We start from the raw sequence: 24115 nt of genomic DNA, 5'->3' as shown, positions 1-24115 counted from the left end.
CCACTGAACCAATAAAAGAGGAGAGAAAAAAAGTAGGAATCTCCTTAAGAATGGCCTCATACCCAGCAAAGCAAAATGTAGACCTCTACGACAATGCCAAGCAGAGATGATAGACCACAGTAAAACCACACTGTGGTATTTTATTTAAGGGACTGGGACGCCTCGCTAAATACTGAGAGGAAACAAAGAACTCTGCATCCTGACATAGAAACTGTAAACGAGGAAGTCACTGCCAGTTTAAACAAACATGTCATAAAGCCAACCATACTTCTTTATTGATCACTCTCATGATGGTTTCTCATTCATGGTCTTCTAGGATCCCCAGTTAGGCTTTTTCTCAGCCCGCTTTTTGAGGAATTGCACTTTTCTCTCCTTGCTCAATTTTCTCTTTGTCCTATCTTCTCTTTATTTGTTTTGTGCACATCAATTTAGAGAAAAAAATGAAAGACAGCATTGTCCATTGCATTTTTGAGCATTGGGACATCGCTGTCTAAAGAGTACAGTGACTCTGGAATCCAATATTTTGTCTATATACTCTTGGAAATTGACTCCCCACTAACACTCCTACTGTACTCGTATTGTGTATTCTAGCTCCAGGTGTTCTGCAAATATTTTCTCATTGACCGAGATGTTAGAATTAAATCACAGGAAAGATAGTTTTTTTTTTTTTATACATAAGATTACCTTTTACGTGTTGTAGTTCTGACAAGTTTATCATCAGATGCTGGTCAGCTCAAAGGCCCACACACAATTTGCCAATTGCGTGTGTATGTGGAAAGATCCAACTGTTATTTGTCAGACTGGAAGAAATCTTGAAAAGGATTTCACTAGAGACACGGCATAAGCAGGTAATCATAATTCTACAGTAATATTTTGTGCTTGATTGTCTTCTGATTTTTGCAGTCTGTCCCTCCAGCACAGTTAAATTGGCACCTAGATTATTTTTCAGATATCCTTGTGGGAATCCCACATTATTTTGTATTGAGCTATAATGTGATTATTGTGCAAAATAAGTGACCAAACATAATCATCCAATGTGACTCGGGGCAAAAAGTGAAATTATTTTTCATGGTTATTAGAGACAAATAGAGGAGCGACAGTGCTACACAATATACAATTTCTCCGTAAGATTGTCATGCCATCACAGAATCTCATTTAAGTTTACTAAATGTGTCCAATAATATAATTAGATTCAATACTGCACAAGGTCATTCTATACTTTGGAGTAGGTTCAGATAACCATAAGAGCTACATTTCCTCTTTGTGTTTTTAACATGATATTTTGGTAGTCTAATGTTGGCGCCAGCAAGTGTTGGCCTGATTCTGCACTTACTCTCCGTGTATCTAATCAGCTTCCTGCAAGCCTTTTCTGTCTCCAGGCTATCGCCATTGGCTCCATGCTTATATTTGGACAGATTAGATTTACATATACTCCTCGTTATTGCTTTAGGACTTTGGAACAAGTATCACACTATGTTTAGTCACAGTCTGGATATGGCAATTAATATGCACACCCGCATTTCTGTCATTAGAGAACAAGCCCTTGGCACACTGCGTAATTTCTTTATGGGAACAGGGAATCATAAGTGGTTGTTTTTCTTGCTCAAACGATGAATGGAAGGCAGGCTCGATCTGTAACATGTGAATGCGTCAGTGTAAACGGCCTGTCAAGGGATGTTGCTGTATAAACTGGAATGTGGGTCAATGAAATGATGACCTTTATGTCACCTTCACTCTTGCTGACCGCTGAAGCGGTGCAAAGCTTTATTAGATCACTGATTTCTGGTCACGGGTTGAAGCTTACGGGTCACAGAAGCAGCCAGTGTGTCTGTGACTGTGATTATTGCTGTGGTACACTTGTGAAGGATACACACTCAAATATATTGAGTAAATCAGGATATAACTACTGGAACCATAAGTGCACTGTAGTAAACTAGTGATTATGTGAGTAAAAACAAGCACATTTTTTGTCGCCAACAAGAAACAGCTTGCCTCTTTTTATTATGCCTATATTTCATACTTTTCATTCTGTAAAGGGACTAATGTGTTGTCATCTAAAGGGAGGAAAATGTATCTGAAGTTTGGAGTTATGTGAAGAATAACACACATGCATAACTTCCCGTCCAGTTTGCTTTGAGGAGTGAAGTGATGGAAAAGATAAAATGCCTCTTTCAGGCGATGACGACGCCACTGACAATTGGCCAATTGGACAGGTCTTGACATGTTATATGAAAGGATAACACTACCTAACTCACTATTTCATCTTGCATTTACCCACCAGCCAAAAATGTAAATAGATAAACTGGTTTAAAACAGAATATGATACATGAATATTTTATCTCTGACAACAGACTGGGATTCCAAAATCCTACTTAGCGAACTAAATTGAATTTCATGACAGATAAAACATCTTTGTCCAAATTCCATGTAGGATTAACAGTCGTTATTCGATTTATATTATGTGACCCCTTTTTTTTGTTTCAGCGGAAAAAGAAAAATATGCCGGATCTTTGTTAACCACTCTACCATTCAAGGGAAATTCTTCCAAAGCAATAACTTCCCTTAGCCAACCCACTAACAACAAATATCACATCAAAACCCCTAACGTCAGTATCACAGCAACAATATTTAAACTGAGACTTTATGTTAAACGGGTGAATGACAGACAAGTGGCGCAGCTTGAAGGTGGCTGCCAGTGCAGATTCTTCTTTTCCCTAGAGAAGCTTGTGGTTTTCTTGTGGGTAGGGCAGTGGAAATGGTGGTAGGATGCACAGACTAAGGAGCCCTAGAGGAACAGTGGCCCCTTCTGTTAACGGACAAGGAGGCCAAAAGGGGTGAGTCTCTGAAACCATCCGCCTCCCTCACCAGCTGTAACTCTACCTCAGAGATAACCATCTCACCTTGGGCTTTTGGTGTGCCCCACCTGCCCCACATGGCCTCCCCATGCTTTAGGGTCAACGAAAGGGGCGGGGGCACAGTTTTCACATCAATAGAAGCCTGTCTGGAGGCCTCGCATAGCTCCGCTGGAGCCGATAACTGACTCACAACTTTACACCGCCTTTGTTTTAATGCCATGTCTGCCCTACCCCTCTCATGTCTAAAGCCGAATATTCCCGCATCTGTTTATGTGAGGATTTAGGAGTTTGCTCGGGCAGAATTCAACAATGTCGTATGGCAGCGATGTTATGTTTCCGGGAATAGGCTTACATTATTAAAAGAAATTGTCTTTGGGGCTTTTGCTAGTATTACGTCAATGGATGTTTGCAGCAATTGAGTACATTTTGGATCCAAATGTAAATATTTGTCTCATCTGGGCCTCGTTTTACATCAGTGAGGACTGTTTCCCCTAAAATAAATCTCTAAAAATGGATTGAGAACATTTGTAATGTGGTTGGTAGAGCACTTCAGAGGTGAGTGGTCCTCTGCTCAGACTGTACTAAACGGGACATTGCAGCTCCCTGCAAATACGTCAACTTTTGGGAACAGTTCTAACTTCAACTTACAAAGACACTCAGATTTCCATTCAAATGTAAGGACAGGACAGGTTAAAACAACAAAATAAACATACCTTTAGAAAATAAGACACTAGATTTAAATAATCCAAAGATGCTGCGTAATGAAAGTTGTTCAACAATATAAAGTAAACTTATTATGTCAAGTATTACTTGATGTAGCACAGTGTTTTTTTAAAGTTATACTAAACAGCATTTTGTCATGATCATTCAAAATGCAAAAATCCATTATTGTATTTACCTTTGCTTAAATATACCCATGTAGGCAGTAGAGAACTAAAGAGACCAATGCAAAAACAAGTGTGTTAGCTTTCCCTAAATATCTTTATTGTATCTGCATGCACACAACAAACAAACTTGAAAACAGCATGTTAATTATTCTACAACCGGTAATTGTTTTAGTCCCCAGCCATAAAACCAATAAAGTCTTATCACCCAGTGTATATGGGTGTCCCTTTATTGACAACAAGGCCTATAAAAAAATACCTGTTATAAATAAGTCAGTAACGTGGTGCAGCCATATTATAATTGTTAATAAAAAATATATTTTTTAAACTATTGTAGTTACTCGTAAACCATGTTTACTCATAAGTGGCATGCAGTTTTGACTTTTTTCCAAGCTGTTGAGCATTGCTTGTACAAGGGAGAACAAAAAATAGTTATTTTCCTGTTCTCACAATATTAGAAAAGGAATCAAGCAAGTGTGTCATTGGTATTTAAATATAATTAACCCACGTCAGTAGTCAAAGGCAATTATCAATTGTAGTCTTTTTGCTAGTTGTGGCGTGTTTGAATGTGATTCAGAATTCCCACCTTGTGAAGAAGAAAGAGAAAGGGATGTATGATTGTATGATTGACACATAGTCATAAATGCAAGCCATGCAAAGAGTGAACAAACAATGAGCGTCATAATGAGGTACACACAGGCATCCAGCTGACTCTTGCGGCAGACTAAGGGGCTGGGGCCAATGGCTGTGTTGGTGCCTGGATGCCTGCCGGGTCTGTTTGTGGTTTGTTTGCCGGTGGGGTGTGGGTACAAGAGGTTTACCCTCGCAGTGCTCCCTGGCACCAGTCTGTCCTGGAGGAAAGGATGATGAAAAAAGGGAAAATTATCCTATTGATGTTGCCACTTTGGGATGGGGAGGCAAATATATGTGAAAGGAGAATCATTGCTTACTAACCTGGTGGTTGGCCCCTGTACCAAATGGCATTTTATACTATAGGTAGTGTGTTAATACTTCCAAACAATCATTTTCATGTCCATTTGAAAAGGTCAGCCATATGCACTATACATACTGCTTTACTTACGTATGGCATTTATGTTGTTTCAACTTCACACAATTCCCCTTCATGGCCATTATGGGAAGAGCGATTTCTTGTGTGCACAAATATAAGGTTTATTTATCCTCAAACATATGATCCCAAGTGGGCTTGTTAAAGGGGAAAACAAAACTAAAAAAAATATGGAGAAAGCCAGCTGTGAAATGCATATGTTGAACTACGGGGTCAATAGATTTTGGAGGCTCCCTCTCTTGTCTGAAAAAAAACGACTCTCAATTTTAGAAGTGTCAAAAATCTTACAAACTATATTACACAATCTTAAGATATTATCAGACGTGAATATTTATTAGCACACATTTTATGATCTGTACATGTGTTTTATGTTACCTGAAACAAAGTAAGAGGCCAAATAAGTAAAGTTAGTTATAGCAGCACATTAGTCTTTATTCTAAGTCTGTGCTAACTTTAATAGTTTTAGTCTAATGTGATGTTGTTACATAGGAATAAATGCAGATCAAATTAAAGTACACTTGGCAAAAACTAGATCGATGAAGATGACAAACGGCTTAAAATGGGGGGAAAATGGCTTCCTTCCTCTTTTCCATCATGATCACCCAAGGGCCACTAGTCTTAGTGCAGGGTCAGTATTTTTAGCTCTCAGAGAAGAGGAAATGCCACCTTTCGGCCCTCAAGGGTCACCGGGGGATACAGAGTTGGTTTTCTTGACCCAATCACTAGACTCCCATCGTTATTACCCCTTCACACATAATTATGAAAAACAATTCTGAAAACCTACATCACAGTTGCATTAGTTATCAGTAATAATGTACGGTATAACCATAGACAATTAGCCTATTTCACACACAATCTTATGTTGTTTTTCTGGCAATTTTTAGATGTCAAATAAATCAATAAATAGAGAGAACAGCCTCTATGTACATCACATTTTTGTATATCACTTATTTAAAACGCCCATCACTGAACTTGGACTGCTAATAATATTTTTAAAATCAATTACATACATATATAAGTGACAGTTTCAACAGATGCCAATAGTTATTGTTAGTTACTGAATTTCTCATGTGGTTGTACTAGTGCAAACTTCGAATGTATATAAAATGAAAAGAGAAACACTTCCATTCCCCTCAGTTTTGATTTAATGTGAACAATCTTCCAAACCAAACTTGTTTGAGACTATAGTGCAAAGAGAGACGGCAAAAATATAAACAGTCCAGATTTTCTCATCCAAATGTGGAGGCAAAAAAGCAAAGTAACGTAATCAAAGTGCACTTATAAATTAGCAAGCACTCTCTAGAACTGTTAAACTCAAGTTGACGTACGTGAACATGATAAAATATCCTGCTTTTAAACAGAAGAGCTTTCTTCATTTTATATGTTTATGTTGGGTGTTGGTAAATGCACGTCTGTGTAAACATACAAGTCTACTTTAGTGTGGTTAAACAAGGTTCAATGGCTCACAGAAAAACTTCCTTGACATCAGTTATTTTGGGGGGGAGGTCAGATTGTGGATGTAGAATTGTGCCCGCAAATCTAGAAGAGGTCTTTGGGCGCTCACAAAATGAAGTATCTATCACAAAAGTTTTTGTGCCGACCCACACAATACTTCATGTGATATGAATTGCACAATGTGGTCACCTAATGTGAGATCAGGACATTTTGAATCAGATGTGTCTCTCTTTACTATGCTGCTGTCGTAATTATGCTATAGTTTTTCACTAAATCTTCTCACTTTACTCAAAACATTTTGAATTTTGTCAGAATTAAGTGCTGAACCCCTCCCAATGATGGTGGGTGTCAACAAACAGCTTTTGATAATAATGCCCATCATGTGCTTGCAAATACGTTTTGATTTGCATCAGATCAGAGAAAATGGAAGTGAGCTCTAGTTGAAGAGTGTTATAAGTGTAGATCTTATTGGACCATATTTACAAGTGAATTTGTTTTGCATATGTTAGGTTTTGGAATTGGTCCTAATGTGCACTTATTTATCCAAGTAACTGTTATTCCATTTGTTGTGCCAGTCGTAACTTGTTAGTGATCACAATAGGATTGCTATGAATATGTAGTAGTTAAATTTACTGTAGATAAAGATATGAATCATATGGTAAAGGTTTTGGGTCAAATTAATAGAAAATATCTGAACTGTACAGTTGAAATTGCTTTATATCAAATGGGAAAATATAATTTAATTAATTTGTCTATTTTGTGTACATTTTTGGTAACTTGCTTCTATGAATGGGTGTGTTTTATACTATCATATAAAATGCTTTGTAAGTGCCACTATTGTACACTGGTTTAGAAATAGTGTAATCTTAAATTAGTATTGAATCATATGGAACAATATTTATCTATGTAGTAGATTGGTCAACCATCATGTCATGACTGAGAATTTAAAATAATAGAGTAAGTGCCTAGATATTTTTATAGAATTAAAATTGCAAGCATCGGCAATATAATGCATTTAATGAGACACACTGCAAATTGCAATAGGTGGGAAAATCTGTGGCATAAATCATACCCCAACTATAGCAGGAGGTCAACTAAGCAGCTGCTGTCATTTACAGACAATAAAGGGTCTTTCAGCTGTGTTTGGCTCTGGGGAATGTTGTTTGCTTGTATAGAATGTCGCCTAATCTCACCGCAAGTAGAGATATGACTCACACGAACGTGACACCATACCACATAGACATGATGTGAGATGACTGCTAGCTACCGTTTCCATGCAAAGTTCAACTTAACATAGTCGACAACATAGAGCCAATGAGACAGCAAATAGTTTTTTTTCCCCCCATGTTTAAATAGGAGTTGTTTTCGGAACTAGGAAAACAAAATCATTCCCCTTGCATAAAATATATATTTCATTTACTAATGATTGTGATTTGGAGATAGCTGAAAATCCTAGGAATTTCAATCCTTCAGTACAACTTCTATATTAGCATGCTTGGATAACTTTGGTGACCTTTTAAAATGAAGTCACTGACCATGTATTTCATTTGTCTGACTTCCAAGGTGTGTGGAGTTGTCACTTAGTGATGTGTGAATGTGAGTGTGAAATATTTGTCTCTATGTGGCCTGTTATAGAATGGCAACAAGCCCAGAGTTTAGTCTGCCTTCTACTCCTCCAGTACACAGCAAACCCGAACAGGATAAACAGATAAAAAAAAAAACACATTGACAAGACAACAACACACCTCATAACCAATATTATTCATACAAAAATTACCGTTAAGCTATAACTATTACATTGCACACTGAAAATGTGTATTCCCAAACTATTCTGGTGTATTTCACTTGTGTCAATATTACTGTGATTAAATAAACAGTACATCTATTCCCAGTAGTTTCATGTACTAGAAATATAGAAACCATTGTGCTTTATATGCTGTTATTAATGGCTCAAGTGTCCATACTGATCCCGTCCAAAATACTTTTCCCAACAGCGACTAAAAATCATATCATTAGTGTACTTTGTTGACACCCACATGCACTGCTGGTCACACAGTTTCGACACAAGAGAAAAAACAAGCCGCCAGACACCAGCAGCCAACTGGCTGTTTAGACTGTTTACACAATAGTTCATCTTTGGGATGGGACTGATAACCAAGATGCCGTTCTGTCTCCACTGTCTTTCCCCCCCCAGACAGAGGGCTGTGTGACCGACCACGTTATGCGTAAAACAGAGTAATGTGTTGTTACATTAAAATCAGCCACATCTGGGAGCATGTGACCTCTTTGGCGTATCTGTGTGTGGTTTGTGTGCAATGGCGAAAACTCGATGACTTGTTTACCCAAAGCAGTACAACGACAGTGCACATGATAGCCGTTCTCAGAAGTTTTGCATGAACGAGGAAAGCGAGAGCGCCAGTCTATTGATCGCATCCACGGGTAGAGATAAGCTGTCGCCAGTCATGAAGTTATTTGATGGGCTGCAATTAGGGACATGAAGGGAGTCCATGTAGACTGAATACAATGAGCTATTATGTCCATGAAAATAGAGCGCAACCTGTTTTTTGACTCACTGAATTTTCATTTCTGTTTATTTTAGAGGCTACTACTACTACTAAATATATGTGGCAAGCAACTGATGACACTGAGGCCCTTTCAAGCTTTGCAACGCCACTTAAGTTAAGGTTTGTCTTTTTTTGTAATATAATATATAATACAAAATGTTACAAATATATTTATATAAGCTCGGGAAATACTCTTTCTAATTGGTCCAGAATATTTACTGGATAATCAATATATAAGTCTTGGAATTTTTGCCATTAAACCATTGTCCGAACTTTGAAATAGCAACTGATTTAGGTAATGCCTTAGTTTAGTCGTGTCAAAACATGAAAATAATTGTGAAAAAAACTCTTAAATACTCCTTAGTACTAGTTTAATAATATAAAACCAATATAATTATTTATGCTATTTAACCCGTTGAGCCATTTGAGAAATAATTTGCAAAAAAAAATGTCCTGGCATCTCAATTAGTACTAATTAAGATAAGCAATTGTTTTATCCAACAATTTACAGTATCCTTAAAGAAAGATGATACCAAAGAAAAATAATACAGAGTTACTAAACCACATGAAGATGGTAATACCATACTGGATTTAAAATGTATTTGTTATTGGATGGGCTTCCACAATTTTTTTTGCTCAGAATGGACATTGAATGGATTTAAAAGGTTTAGAAATGCTGTTAACACAACCACTAAAATGATCCGAAATTAATCCTTGCAGTTATACTGAGCTGTGTGGTATATTCCACCAATTGAGTTGAGTCACTGACATGCAAAATCCATGTATGGATTTCAGAGTACCATTCCTTGACCCCTATAACTGTGTCCCTCCTCCCCTGTCTTTCCCTGCCAAATCAATGCCCTGTAGGCACTTTATTGACTCAGGTAAAGGGTTGTGATCCAGTACTTAATGTGTGTCTCTCCATATTTATTAAGGATGCCCTTCACACATACCTAACATAGAGGAGTCATGTCATAGCTGTAAACATTGTAAACTTCAAATGAGCCGACAAGCACATGCCTATATGTTTATACGGGTATCAGCCATCTATACGGGAGCTGAAAAAGCAGACATGAGCCTGAGGGTGCAGGGGGAGCGCAGACATTGATTATCAGTGGAGACGCTGGTCTGTCTCCACTGGTGGGAGCAAAGTTGCTGCATGACACTGTGGCGCTTGTGAAGCTGGGGGCTATGCAAGGAGCCAGACCGAGGGGTTAAATGATGATGGGACTTGATAAGTGCGAGTCAGTTTGGGAGGGGGGCTTCCTGCTACTTTAATGATTAAAGGAGGATGCAACACCCTCTGGGGTCACACTAGTCAAGAATCCACCCCTAGGTGCTTTACTGCCACTGTTCTTATTAGAGCTTCTATTGTCATCGGGATGATATGCTGTTAAATCTTTTTGGGTGTCCAAATTAATGTCTTGATTACACCAGAAAGGACAAATGTTTGGTTGGAATATTAAGGTGTCCTTTGACTCCTTTTGTAGAAAGAAATCCTGAGAGTTAATGTTCATTTAAAAAAAAAAAAAAAAAAACTTAATAATTGGAATTGGATGAGTAGATTTTGGTTTATTCGATATAAGACACCCAGAAAGTATATTTGAATGATATACCACTTTTTTATTAATTCTAAATGAATAACTGTCCTTTTTCTTGGCATATATTGTCCCTTTGAATTATGGTAATGTCTTCAAATGTATTTTATTGGAGCATATCTATTAAAGTGCTCCAGTTAATTGCTTAAGACACATTCAATAGAACAAATAACAAATAAATGGACAAAACAATCCTTTCAATGCTAAAAGATAAATGACAAATGCAGTACATTAATACATGCAAAGTAGTGTTTTAGTATTCAAATTAAACTATTCCAGAAAAAGCAAGCGGGTGCAAGATTTAATTCCCACTGAGCAAGAGGACACCATTTCAACCAATCAGGTCCAATCAGTTGATTGCGGTCAGATGTTGCTTGTTTTAGCAGAAACTTCATTGGTTAAACAGTCTGTGTAGGATCAGATGAAACAAAGACCAGGACCCACAGGCAGTCTTTGAGGACTGGTTTGGAATCTTCTGCTGTAAGTCATCTGATACCTTATCTGTGCTTAACCGTGTGTTTCCTGGCTTCTGTGAAGAAGTTGTATTACGAATAGGAAACTGATGACAGGAAGTGAAGCTGTGCTCATGGCCTGATCTTGGTGCCAGTCTACCAGCATTAGTCTTGTGATCAATACTGACCTAACTGTCTTCAGTCACTATTCTCAAGATCTTGTGCCTCATTAAGAGCAAACATTTCTGGACACATTGTCTGCCAAGTAATATGCCTAGTATAGGTGTACTGCTTTTCTTTCTCAAGTGTTTCAACATATTTCTCCTTCTGTCAAATAGCATGGACAAACCACATTGGCTTGATCAAATCATTAATTGCATTCAAAATGACTAAGACGGAATGTTTCTTAAATTGGACTTGACTGCTCATGTGCGGCATTTGATTTTGCCCAAAATCAAAACAAAAAAAAATCATCTGCCCTATCTGTCATCAGACCTTAAGTGTATATGCAAGACCAGAAAAAGTGAATACTCTAAAATTGACACTTAATAAATAATGATGTTCATAAATATCATGCAGTACACCAGCTATGGCCTTTTCCTTGTTGACATTTGAATACACATGGCTTGTAAAATGTTCTGAGCCATCTGTCAATCAATAATAATGTCTGGGTTAAATTGGCAACAGAAATGCTGGAAGCGATGAGCATAGAACTCAGTAGAGGGAGCCGTAGTGTGTGGGTATAAGTGTGTGTATGGTGTGTGCATTTGTGTGTTTGTGCTCATGGCTACATAATGTCTGTCCCCAGATGGTCATGAAATTATGAGAGTGGGTGTGAAGTACTAGAAAAAAGTCACAGTTTACACAAAGGAGTACCATTTGTATTTGTGCAAGTTTGTTTTTGCATTAGCGATAAAGCAAAAAAGGTTACATATGTGAGAATGTTCTTGACTTTTTGAACAAGACTATAGACAGGCCTGGTTTGATGACTATGTTGTAGGAGAAAGGTTGAGATCTTGTGTTGTAAACCTGATACTGGTAATGGTTTAGCATCATATTCCAAAGGTTATGGTCTTAATAATTGCATTGTCTTGAGACTTGATTTGACTCTAAAATTTTGTGGTTTTGAATGATTTTTGAGGGATTTCTGCACATATTGGATTTGGTCTTGAGTACAACTTTTTTTGTGAGTGACATACACACTTTATAATGTCAGTACTGGTCACTGTGGGAGGGTTTGTCAGGAGGTTATGAGGGGAGGGTGTTTCTATGGAGACAGTAATGAGTGAATGAGGTCGAGTTCAAGGCCGCGATGCGCTTTGTGCTTCTCTTTGTCCTCATAACAGTGGAAATTAAGGGATGCAGGGGCAAACGGATTGAGTACACATGAGCTAATGAGGGTCCAGTTAGGGAGCGTGGGTGGGAGGCAATGTGAGAGAAGGTGGATACATGTGTGACGCAATAGTGAGCAGAGCTTTGGCTGTTAGAGCACTTAAAAGATTTGGACTATATTGACATTTCAAAGGAACAGGGACATTTGCTATCTGCTATCGTTTGTCGTTTAATGTGCTCCATAAATAATGTTGAGTTGAGTTTCAATACACTTAGCCTATTTATTGTTTTAAAGTCTTGTCTCCATCCCTTTTTTCCCTCCCCTTCAATCCTCCTCTCCTCTCCTCTCTTTGCGCTCCACACTGACTGCCTTGACTCGATGTGACAGCGGCTCTCATTAAATACGAAACACCGGTCACATGCAAAATTGACCCTGCAAGTGTTTTGGCTTAGTCAGTTCTTTTCTTTTGGATGGTGCATGACTCCCTGGTAAGGATTGACCGTAGCCCTAAAGGTGTCAGGTGCAGAAAGGACAGCGGGTTGAAGTTAAAATCTGTTTTATTGTCTGGATGAAATTGGATTATCCTCATGTAGTTTGTTGAACAATCTGCAGTTGAAGACAAATGATCTTTTTTTCGGCCCAATTGTAATCTTTGAGAAATGTTATTAAATGTAGTGCAAAACTGTCAGAACCAAACACATTTTAATTAATATTGAATGTTTACTACTAACCGTTTCATTGCATTTTTTTCACATAAATGACATTCACTTTATAGCTACAACTTTAAAATAGGCAAAAGTGACCTACACAAAAACAAAGGGTTCATAAGTCATAAAAAATATTCATATTTTCATAATGGTGATGTGGCATGAACTTTTTTATGGCTCACTGATGTTTACTATGAATGTTAAAGCCCTAACTGATCATTGTCTTTTGAACTTTGTCTGTATACAGACTTAATGGTTGGCATGCGCTCCCATACAATTCTGTGGGCCTGGTTCATTCTTATCTTCCAAGATTATATCTGTCAGAAAGCAGTAAATTACAGTCGTTTGTCCTGGGGTTTGTTTTTATTGTGTTGCACATAGTCATAGAAATCTGGGTAAAAAGGCAAGTAAATATATTGCTGCAGGTCAGCCTGAACTAAAACTTTTTTTTATATTGATATATATTGCATATTTTTCTAGATGGAATAATGAATCCAAATATTTCATTTAGCCACAATTTTGCTTTATGAAAGCCGTCTTTTTAAACCAATTAGGCTTTGACACTTTAGACCTTTGCAGCTCAACTATGAGTACAGACCATACATCTGTCCGTCTCTTATACTCAGACAAGGTGCAGCTGCAGTCTTATTGCATTTGGCCGCCAATGACAACTTAATGGGATGTTTGATTTCCATGTTCAACTTCCTATGCGACCGGTGTTTGACTCTTGGGCCTTTGATATTTTGGCTTCCTCTAACTGACTGCTCAAAACTCTCAACAAACATACATGCACATACACACTCACACATTCATACTTCTACACATACTTATAAAAACACACAAATGCCTCTCGTCACCTATGAAACTCATGAAAGTGGGTTTGCTTAACCATAAGCACACAACTTGTTAATGGTGGTCATTGACTGGTCAAAAAAAATCCATACTTGTGCTGCAAAGAGTTCTTTTCAAGTAACACAACAACAAAAATCATCACTGAGTAATGGCTTAACCATAATGATTTCTATCTCTTGATGATATCTGGTCTCTAGCTACATGACATTTGATCATAAAATAGAAGATCCAAAGTCAGACTGACCTAGAGTATCTGATGTATCCATTTTTGTTTGAAATGTTGTGTAGAAAGTTTATAATGATAATCTTAATGTAATCATCATAACATTCATTTCCCTTTGTAGTTCACTAAGCATACTTTATAGTTTTCAGTATTTTGTGTAAATACTGGTGCCCCCACTTGATGATAGCTACAACCAAAGTGCAGGTAGGAAATAAAAAATAAACATTGTGTGGAAGCATGTACTGAAACAAAAATAGAATAATATGTATAAATAGAACTGGTCACATTATACATGTATACCTTTCCAAAAATTAAATATATTTAAAATTGAAAAATACAATACTTGTATGAAGTATCACATGTAGTACTTTAACCTGCATTGTTGTATTTATTGAATCTCCCATATTCTACTAAACATGTTATTTGATTAAATATGTTCTGTAGTCTACCACTGTTTTGAAAACATTCTTCCAAGAATGCCTTTCATTGCTGTTAAACTGATTAGTAATTGTAATCGAATAGGTGATACATTCCTTGAAATGATTTGTATCTTTTCCTGATGTAGAATAGAAGAAATTCCCCTTAGGATAAAAATCAAGTGGAGTGAGATGAGATCTGGGACTCTGGTAGGCAATTTAAGGGTCAGTTTTTATCATAATGAGATGGACGGGGATCTCTGTTGAGATTTTTGGTAAGCTACCCACGTTTAACATGGGTTGTCACAGTAGCACAACTGTCTAGATGTGTTTTTATTTCAAACAGACGTCACAGAAATAAAATTAGTTGATGACAAAGCATAGAGGAGAGGATGAAAAATCCCTTGAAATTGGCAATCAGTCTGAGCACAAGGTCAAGAGAAGTTAGAAAACAAGCAGAGGCAGTCAATTTGCATTGCTTCGATGTACATAACAACATCTGACATGGCTGTTGGCGAATGCCTGCTAATTACATCTTGTTGTGTCACTCCTCCTATGGAACAATCTGCTGATTGTTGTGCAAAAGGACTGGTCAGACAAGCAGCAGATAGTTTCACCCCCAATTATCCCCCTTTAGTCTCATTGGTTCGAACTATCAAAAGGAAAAATTGGCATGAGAAAACAAATTTGCCAAAGGACTGCACAGTACATATTCATAGCTAAAAGAGAACCCATATAAAGCTGTTAACAAGTTTAGGTTTGGGGAAAAGTAAGCATTGTTTCTAATGAGCTCTACCAGCATCTTTACCACTACCGCAGAAAAGGAGGGGGTCCAAAAGGGGCGATTATGAATTGAGTTAATGAGGCTAGATGGGTGGGGGTGGGCCGGCATAGACAGCTTAGAAATTACCCACTTCCCTTCGTGTCCTTTTCTTTTTAGATCGCAGGTCTAAAAGTTAATGATTGATAATGATGGATTTTGCTTGGTAAAGGTACTGAGGACATGTCTGGATTCCTATTGGATCTCCCATTTGTCTCATTTCTGACTTACAATATAAACACAAAGGATGTGCAACAAATTGTCATGTAGGCAATCTCAAATGAATACGAGAACTGTGTTTACTGCCTGATAATTGTTTACCTGTGATTTAGCTCTTGTGCATTCGGGTTGTTCCGATGGTTATGTAAGATCTGACTGTGAATAGAAGAGTGATGAATGAAGAAATGGGCATTTGCACAAAATTCCTGAGAGGTGTTAGTATGAATGAAGTTGTCGCAAAGTTGAACCAGCACTGTTTGTTTCTGCTTATCCGATTCCTTCCGTCCATCCACCCATCCGTGCTAGTGTGAGGGGGGTTTGAAGGCTGAAGGTCACATAAAAACAAGAGAATGGTGGAAGCGCTGAGGAAGAGGTCTTAGTGGGGGGACGAGGTGTGTTTATGTATGTGAGACTTGCCCTACTTAGACTCATTTCAGCGCAGCCAGAGCTCTTGTGTGTCACCCGCAGAGTTCGCCCAAACACCCCTGACTTGATCAGTCATCCATGTGACTCGAGCCTGGAAACCACGACAGACAGACAGGGAGACACGATGGGAGACAGTGGGAAAAGACAGACATGAACCACAACATGGCTATCGTTTATTAATTCGATTTCCTGTCTGATATGTCGCTATAAAGCACCATCACAGCCTTTATCTCTCCAATTCATCAGGCGCCCTCAAAGGCTACACTTATTAGCTCAAACCAGAGCAATGAAGGGTCACCCGAAACAGACAAAACACTCCTTTTTGGTTTGAACTTTAACTATTTGGACTCAACTTTTCCACAACAGATAATGATGCAGCTACTTGTTATCAAAAGAATGTCGCTTCCCACTAGTCTCTTTCCCACAGACGACTCCAAATCTTCACAGATAGCTTTCAGTATTAGACACAGCAAGTTTATCAGTTGTTTTCTAATGCAGCTCTCACAGGGCTCCTTTCATTTCTGGTTTTCACTATCCCTCACCCAAAATGATGTGCACTGTAGCCGCAAAGGAAAATACGATTCAAACAAAAGCGCTTTTTGTCTATTATCCAGTCCCTCACTTCAGTAAACAAAGTGTGTTAATAAAAGACTGACTGTGCTTTCTACACCAAGCAGTTATTTGCCAATTCTTTCTCAGGCTGTGTTGTATATCGTGACAAAAACATTGTGTAAGAACTGGTTGCATCTGCTTCTATGTACCTCAGAGGCCAGATTCAAGGTGTATTGTTCCAAGGAAATTAATATGGTAGTCAGACTGTTGAAGAGTGTCTGATGAGCTTGGTGACCTCTGACCAGCAACAAACTATGACCTTTCAGCTTCAGATAGAACTGTCTCTGTCTGTAAGTATACGTGCTGTCTCGTTCACGAAAGACTAAACACTGATAGCCGAGATTGTCTCGTTGTCCGTCTGCCTCCATGGTTGTGCTGATCCATAACCATGAAGGTATGCCATTTTATTTAAATGATTGGAGCTTTTTGCCCCAGTTTTCAAGGATTTCATGGAAATTTAAGCAGTGGTAATCTTTTTAAAAGAATTGTTCTGCATAAGGTTCACCATCATTGTGTTAATAAGTATTAAGGTCAGGAAATATATATAACTGAGCATAACATTAGCTGACATTTCTAATGTGATGTGTCAGAAAAAAAATGACTGCCTCACTGATGTAATGCTTTCTGGAATGCCTTCATGTTGACTTGGTATATTTCCTTACCACGTTTAATTATATTTTGGGCACTGCCCACTTCAAAATTCTGGGACTAAAAATGGTGTTGGCTTTTTGCTTTGGTTTTCTTTAATTAAAAAAAATATTTATATTTAGAGCTAAATAGCAACGGAATTTAAAAAAAAAACTTTATGACATATAACAAGTAGTTTCATGCACAAATGAAAGAGCATTTGTTGAATGAATGGAATGAATTGAAGGATTTTTCTTTCTTCTCAATTGCATAGAAACATTTAGACATTTTCCCATAAATCTTGTGGGTAATTTACAGTGTGAATAAACTTAAGTGAATCTATATAACTTTACTAAACTTAATTGCAGATGATTTGCTGCTATGCTGTTTAATGTCATATAATAATTAGGGGTTCAATACATAACAATACATTTATTTCTTCTGTAGTTTTTCTGCCACTAACTTGCACAGAATGTGATGAGATGATTTAGACAACTGAATATTCTAGAAATTAATACAATTTAGCATGAGTGTCTGACCCAAAATCCGAACTCAGTGCCTCTCAAAAATAAATTGGCTGTCCAATCGATCATACAAATATTACAACACATAGTCAAGCTATTAAAATGCATTTAAACTGACATGCAGGTGACCCAAATCAGAGGTGTCACGCTTTCCCCAAAACTGAACTTAGCTCCCACAGTCCAACTGAGGGCCCATTTTATGATTTGTTTATGTTGGTCAAAGAAGTTGCCATTTTCCCTCTCTCTTTCAATTCTCCTGCTTTAACCTCTCCCATCGGACACATCAGGAAAGTCTTTATCCAGCAGCGTGGGAACACCAAAACATACTAGTGATGGTGGAAAAATAAAGTTGTTTCCCTTATATGTCCATATTCACAAAACATATACATATATATGTATATATTTAGCATTACTGCGTAACCAGCAATGTGTTATAATATATCGTTGACCACGCAGTAACACGAAAACTAACACGTAACCATATTACTCCCTGTGCGATCTTTGCCTGCAGCACCAACTTTGACACACCATTAAAAGCAATTGCAAAAAAGTGCCACCTTTTCTACAGTTTGAGGAAACAGCTCTTGCTATGTTTTTAGTATTTTGGCTTCGAGGCGCGCGAGTACACCATGCGGAACAACTACTTCTTTGTTCACACATTTCAAGTGTTTTAGCACTCGGATTCCACAGTACATGTATTATTGTCTCATACATTTATGCAAGTTGGCAAATGCTTTCAGACTGTGGTTTGACAGTTGTGATGAAGATAAAATGAGTCGAAGTTCATGTCAAAGCCAATCTGAAATGAAGCAAAGCAGCAGTAGCCACAGGTCAGTTGCATTAAACATGAAATGAGAAAAACAATAACGCCACTGTCTTTTTAAACATTTGATTGAATTTACTATGCCATTTTCCCACGTACTGTGAATAAATGGGTGAAATTAAAATAGTTTTTTCTTTATTCATGAAACATTATACTTTTTTTGTTCCTATTATTTTCTTATTTTTTGCAAGAGTAATGCTCTGTAAGTGAGAAGTGTTGACATGAAAATATCCCTTCCTAGTAGTAGTATGTGGTTTACCCGTCAACATTGTCCGGTCATTCAATATCCGATTTTACAATTCATAATGTCAGGATTAAGTAGTAATGTTGCCAGGTTGGGACTGAGTTCAAAAAGTAGCATTCGTGTCTGTAATTACAAGATCTGTTGCTCTACCACTACCTGCTCCCATTAGAATGTTGTCTTTAAAGTTTTCCACTTCAATTTCCAGTTACATCCTTGAATGATGAAGGCGGCCAAATTAAGCAGCCACAGTGGCAATCTGTTTCTTATTTCAGGATGTAAAAAGATTTCAAAAGAAAAAGCAAAAGAACAGACGAGTAGAAGCGAGTGGGCTGCCGCCTGCCACCATGGAGATGCTAAACATTTCCATGTGTTTGTGTGTCTATGTCCCCCACCCTGCCTGGGCTTTATGTTTTTTTCCAGGCTGTCCCACTGCTTCTTCCTCCTATAATACCAGCTATAAAGAACATGCAATTATAGTGGGGTGGGACTAAACAACGTGCAGGCAGTTGAGGCAACCAACCACAATCTACCTCCCCTAACTAGGTAGTCCTCTGGCTCGCTTGATTGGCCATGTTGGTTTCGCAGATGTTCTGTCTTGTAATGATTTTTGTAACCATTACGTTAATAGTTGTTTATGGCGGTGAAATGCTGGAAGGTAGGGGAAGTGGAGGAAGCTGATGGATAAGTAATGGACTGGGGGTCCATAGATCAGAACTGTGGTGGAGACTGTGGGTTCACACTGGCAGTAGGATGGAGACAGGGTCTTCACATGCACATTCAGACACTTTAAATTCCACCACATGAAAGCTTTGTACGTGAGTAACTCTGGGGATTTGCAACCTACCTGGCAAAAAAATTACAATTTTTACAACTTGTTGTATCATATATTTTTCCTATATTGGGAGACTAAGTTGAAAATAATTGAATGTTCGGAACTGTCTCTGGAACATTTCTTGCTATAAAGCTAGTACCCACATTAAAGTGATGAATGTCATTAAATATGGCATGATGTACAATATGTTGGGATTATAGCATGTATCTATAATGGATTACAATTCGGTACATAGTGTACTGTGTGTTTCCATTGTCAAAAGTTCAACAACTAATTTATACTACTGTCAAGCACATTGCTCTCAATTTTGTCAAACTTCAAGGTAGAAGAGTAAAAATGAAAAGTTTGATTGATGAATGTGGACGGCCTAGCGGAAATAGTGGTTAGTGTGTCGGCCTTCCAGTTCTTGGTTGGAGGGTTTAGTCCCAGGTCAGTCCTCACTGTGTGGAGTTTGCATGTTCTCCCAGGACTTGCGTGAGTTTACTCCGGTTTCTTCGATTTCTCCCCATAACCCAAACATAAGGAGGGTAGGGTCAATTAAAAAGGAATAGACTATGTATCAATGTCCTGATTTCAAGTATCTGCCCTTGTAATCCTTCATTTGGTCTGCGCATAAATACAAGTTGGTATTTCATCATTGCAAAACCATGTCTAGTTCGACAGCTGTTTGCTCTTATGTGCCCTTTTATTTGCTGGTGACCAATCTCAAATAACAATTTGACCATTTGAACCTCTACTGTTGCATTCTGCAACAATTTTCAGTCTTTTTCCACTCTTATCCTAATCCTGCAGATTCAATTCATCCATTAGTTCTGCCTTCTGAGTGTCATTCCTCCATGAGCCTGCCTGTCAATGGGAAATTGACCCCAGTTTACCTGTAATTTGAAACCACATTGGCCTCCGCCATTCACAAATCACACCCACACACTTTCTTCTCATGCTGTTTAAAAATATACCCTAATGCTTGGGAATAGAGTGAGGATGAAGTCATCAACACACATGGACAAACTGGGATAGGGATGCACATACATTCCCACACTTGAGCCACACACACGCACAGTATTTCCACCACTAACTGGCTGCTGGAGACAGTAGTGTTATGGCTTCATTCTGGGCAGACGTACAGCTGGGAATGTGGAGCATGTAGACTTGAATACCTTCAAGTTCTGAGAGAAATGCAACACTGACAGGAAGGTATGGCTATAAAGCAACACATATACGTGTGTGGGTGGGTGCGAGAGTTGGGTACCGTATTTTACGGACTATAAGTTGCACTTTTCATTCATCGTTTGGCCAGGTCTGCAACTAATAAACATTTGAAACGGAGAAGTGGATAAGGACCAGATGATGCTGAATTTACTAACACAGCAATGATACTGTTAATGATAATGATAATTGCTTTATTTATTTTGGCTAACTACAAATGTTCATTCTTGGAATGCAAAATGAAGCATGTTCTTGGCTCGTATTTTCAGGTACTCTGCTTCCTCCAATTTTGTCTAAAAAATGCGTGCTAGGCTAAATTGTGATTAAATAGTGCAAATGTTTGTCTCATTGTGGCCTGCGATTAACTAGACATTTTGAAAACATTTAAAAGCCCTCTTTTAATATCTAAAGCTTTTAAAACACATTTTTCCGCCATTACCATTGTCTCTTTTGTACCATGTTCTCAATATTTTACATTTTTTATAGCACAACATGGGTGTATATATTTGAACAGTAATACTACATACATTTGCTGAAAAAGATGTCCGAATCACCTAGAGTTATGCGTTAAAGAGCACTTACAAAACTGTAGGGTGAGAATTGCAGGAGCTGGATTATGGAGGATTACCACACAGGAGCAGGATGTAGGGGCACCAGGGAGAGTTGGCTTTTATCTTGGGCTGTTAGACAAAGAAGCTGTCAAAGACAAGTTCCCCCAAGTTTGCTACATGTTTGCACAAATGTCAGGGAAGCAATTCTAAATCCATCTAAAATTGCTCAGATTTACTGAAATCCTCATCTTTTTAGGAAATATATATAAAATGCTTTCAGAAGGGTCACAGACAAAAGCAAAAGGAAAGAAGCGATCTATACACACATCAGTCTGTCACTTAATGATGTTCTTTGAATGATAATTGCTGTTTTAGCAGAAAACGTTCATGTTTTGATGCTAGCCGTCACTTTAAAGATGCCGACGGCACACTATAATGCAACTTTAATGTCATGTTAGTTAGGATGGAGATCTAGTAAAGAATTTGACCTTTTTTTAACTTTATGTGCACACAAGTATTAGCATGTATGTTTGTCACTCAAATTCAACCTCTTTCCTCTTAAAATCTACTTTGGAATATGTAGATAATCCATTTACAGTACAAATGGCATTTATATTTATCATAATTTTGCCGTGGATTTGCACTTTAGTCTGGGAGATTTCTGAATATAAAAGAACATGGTGAAAAAAAACAGTTGGAATGTAGTTCAGTTTCAAGGTAGGAAACATTGCCAATGATTTTAATGAAAAATTGTGATACATTCTGTCATTTCTTTGCTGCATGGTACCTACCATGTTATTTTACACTTAACTGTATACCATATACTGCCAGTCATGTCACAGATATACTTGTACATAATCATTTGCATAACATAATTGATTCATAACTCTTAATATGAAATTTACATGGAGAGCATCAAAGTCGTGCACCAAAACTACTAGAAAGCTATAGAATATGATCAGACTTAGTTTGATTTGTGGTCATACAGGCCAAGTAATTGGTATTTGCACCACTTATATCAATTAATATGTTCCTTTTCCTGTTGAAATTTGTTTTCTAGAAAGTGATGAGTAATATGAGCAAGAGTTACATCTCCATACAGATGCAGTCCCCCCCCTCAGGCCCATTTTCCTTCCATTCGATCCAGACTTCGAGCTGTCGCTCAGGTATCCCTTAGCTAAGACTTTAATCTCAGTCAGAAACTAGAGCCACACACAGCTTTAATGGGCCGTAATGCCTGAGAAAATCCATGCAACTACCTGCAGGGCCTCTCCGGTTTTTCACAATCTGGTAATTCCCCTGTCCTAGGCCTTACCCTCACATTAGCTTGCTTGAGACTTTTTCTTCTTGGTTACATTCTCTCCCTCTAACGCCTCTGTGGTCGTATATCCTCCTTTGGTCTCGCTCTAAGTTTGGGCAGGTCTTGGATTCCATATGTGCATATACGTAGCTTTGTGTCTGACTGTGGCATTGTTTGGAGACTAACTAAAGGGGCTGTGTATTGATCATGAAAATGTTTTGTAAATCTGACATAGTGCAAACTAGCCAAAATTAAATACATGGAAAAAATCGACATGTTCATTGAACTATCTAAACCACAGGTGTAAAAGTGGTGGCCCAGGGGCCAAGTCTGGCCCACCACATCATTTTGTGTGGCCCGAGAAAGTAAATGAGGAGTGCCGACTTTCTGTTTTAGGATCAAATTAAAATGAAGAGTATAGATGTATATTAAATTTCCTGATTTTCCCCCTTTTACACCAATAATTGTAATATTTTAATTAACTTTTTCTGTGTTTTTAGTTAATCATTTTGTAAAATATATATTTAAAAAAAGCTCAAATCAACATTATTTTAAATATATAAAAAACTGAATTCAGGGCTTTTAGTCCAGTTCATTTCGAGTCTGACACCCCTGATCTTAACTAATACTAAACAAGTTATTTCAGTTGTGGCTACCATTTGTATTTTCTGGCTAAATAACTTATTTTTCATTGAATTAGGAGTCATTTAGAAACCATAATAGACTTATTCAACAATGTCCAAAAATATGAACCAGCCCGGAAACCTATTCAGTTCTGTTGCGTAAGAATGTGCATTGAAATGTTTATTTTCCCCATTCTTTACCTTTCATTGCTGCGGGGAATTGTTGACCAGGAATGTGCAGATCGTGGCCTTGCAGTGCAAACATTATTCAACCATTTTTTGACAACATTGGCCGGACACCATCTTATTTCAGGCCATTGTGAGTAGTAATTTATCTACATTCTCGGGACACAGACTAAATGTCAAGTCTCTCTTTTGGACCAGTTTTCTACGTAATGGCGGATTACCGTAAACGTACAGAAGCATTCATTGTAGGAAAAGTAGACTATTTAAATATGGGCTTTGTTACCATCAGCCTTTCAGTTATTATGATTAGTTTAATTTTAGATTTTTATTTTCGATTTCACCCTCTCTCCCTCTGTCCTTCTAAACTATAATCTTAGTTGGGGCTCCAACATTTACCTTCTACCCTTCAATCTCACACAGCCATAATTATGGCCACACTAAGATGCAGAGACTTCTAAATCATTCTGCGAAGGTTTTGGTTTCCCGACTGTTATTCCCCTCATCTCCTCACTTCGACTTTGTAAATAAAGAAGGGCTTGTTCTGAAGGCTAAATTAAAACTTTGTGGATCTGTGTAGGTCCTTTTGATATTTTATCATGCAATATTTGGAGAGCCGTTTCAAAAGGGAGGGACTTCTGACTGACATAATAAGCCGTACTATGATCTTGCAAGAATTTAGGAGAATACTGTACAAAGAATTAGAGGCTGGGCACTCTT

At 37.9% G+C, this 24115-nt stretch overlaps 1 protein-coding gene across 6 annotated transcripts in view; it reads left to right on the top strand.

The window, feature by feature from the left end:
* jcada (junctional cadherin 5 associated a) overlaps positions 1-24115 on the top strand; it is a 97899-nt gene that overhangs the window by 51832 nt on the left and 21952 nt on the right. For all 6 annotated transcript variants that reach the window (XM_077735735.1, XM_077735739.1, XM_077735740.1 and 3 more), the window contains one exon: positions 8860-8944. The gene's annotated coding sequence lies outside the window, so the exon portion shown is untranslated. The remainder of the gene's footprint in view (positions 1-8859; positions 8945-24115) is intronic.

This window comes from Stigmatopora nigra, chromosome 16 (genome assembly GCF_051989575.1).
Source record: "Stigmatopora nigra isolate UIUO_SnigA chromosome 16, RoL_Snig_1.1, whole genome shotgun sequence".
Classification (NCBI taxonomy): Eukaryota; Metazoa; Chordata; class Actinopteri; order Syngnathiformes; family Syngnathidae; genus Stigmatopora; species Stigmatopora nigra.
The sequence above is the reverse complement of the archived record's forward strand: the minus strand, read 5'-3'. Positions and strand labels throughout refer to the sequence as shown.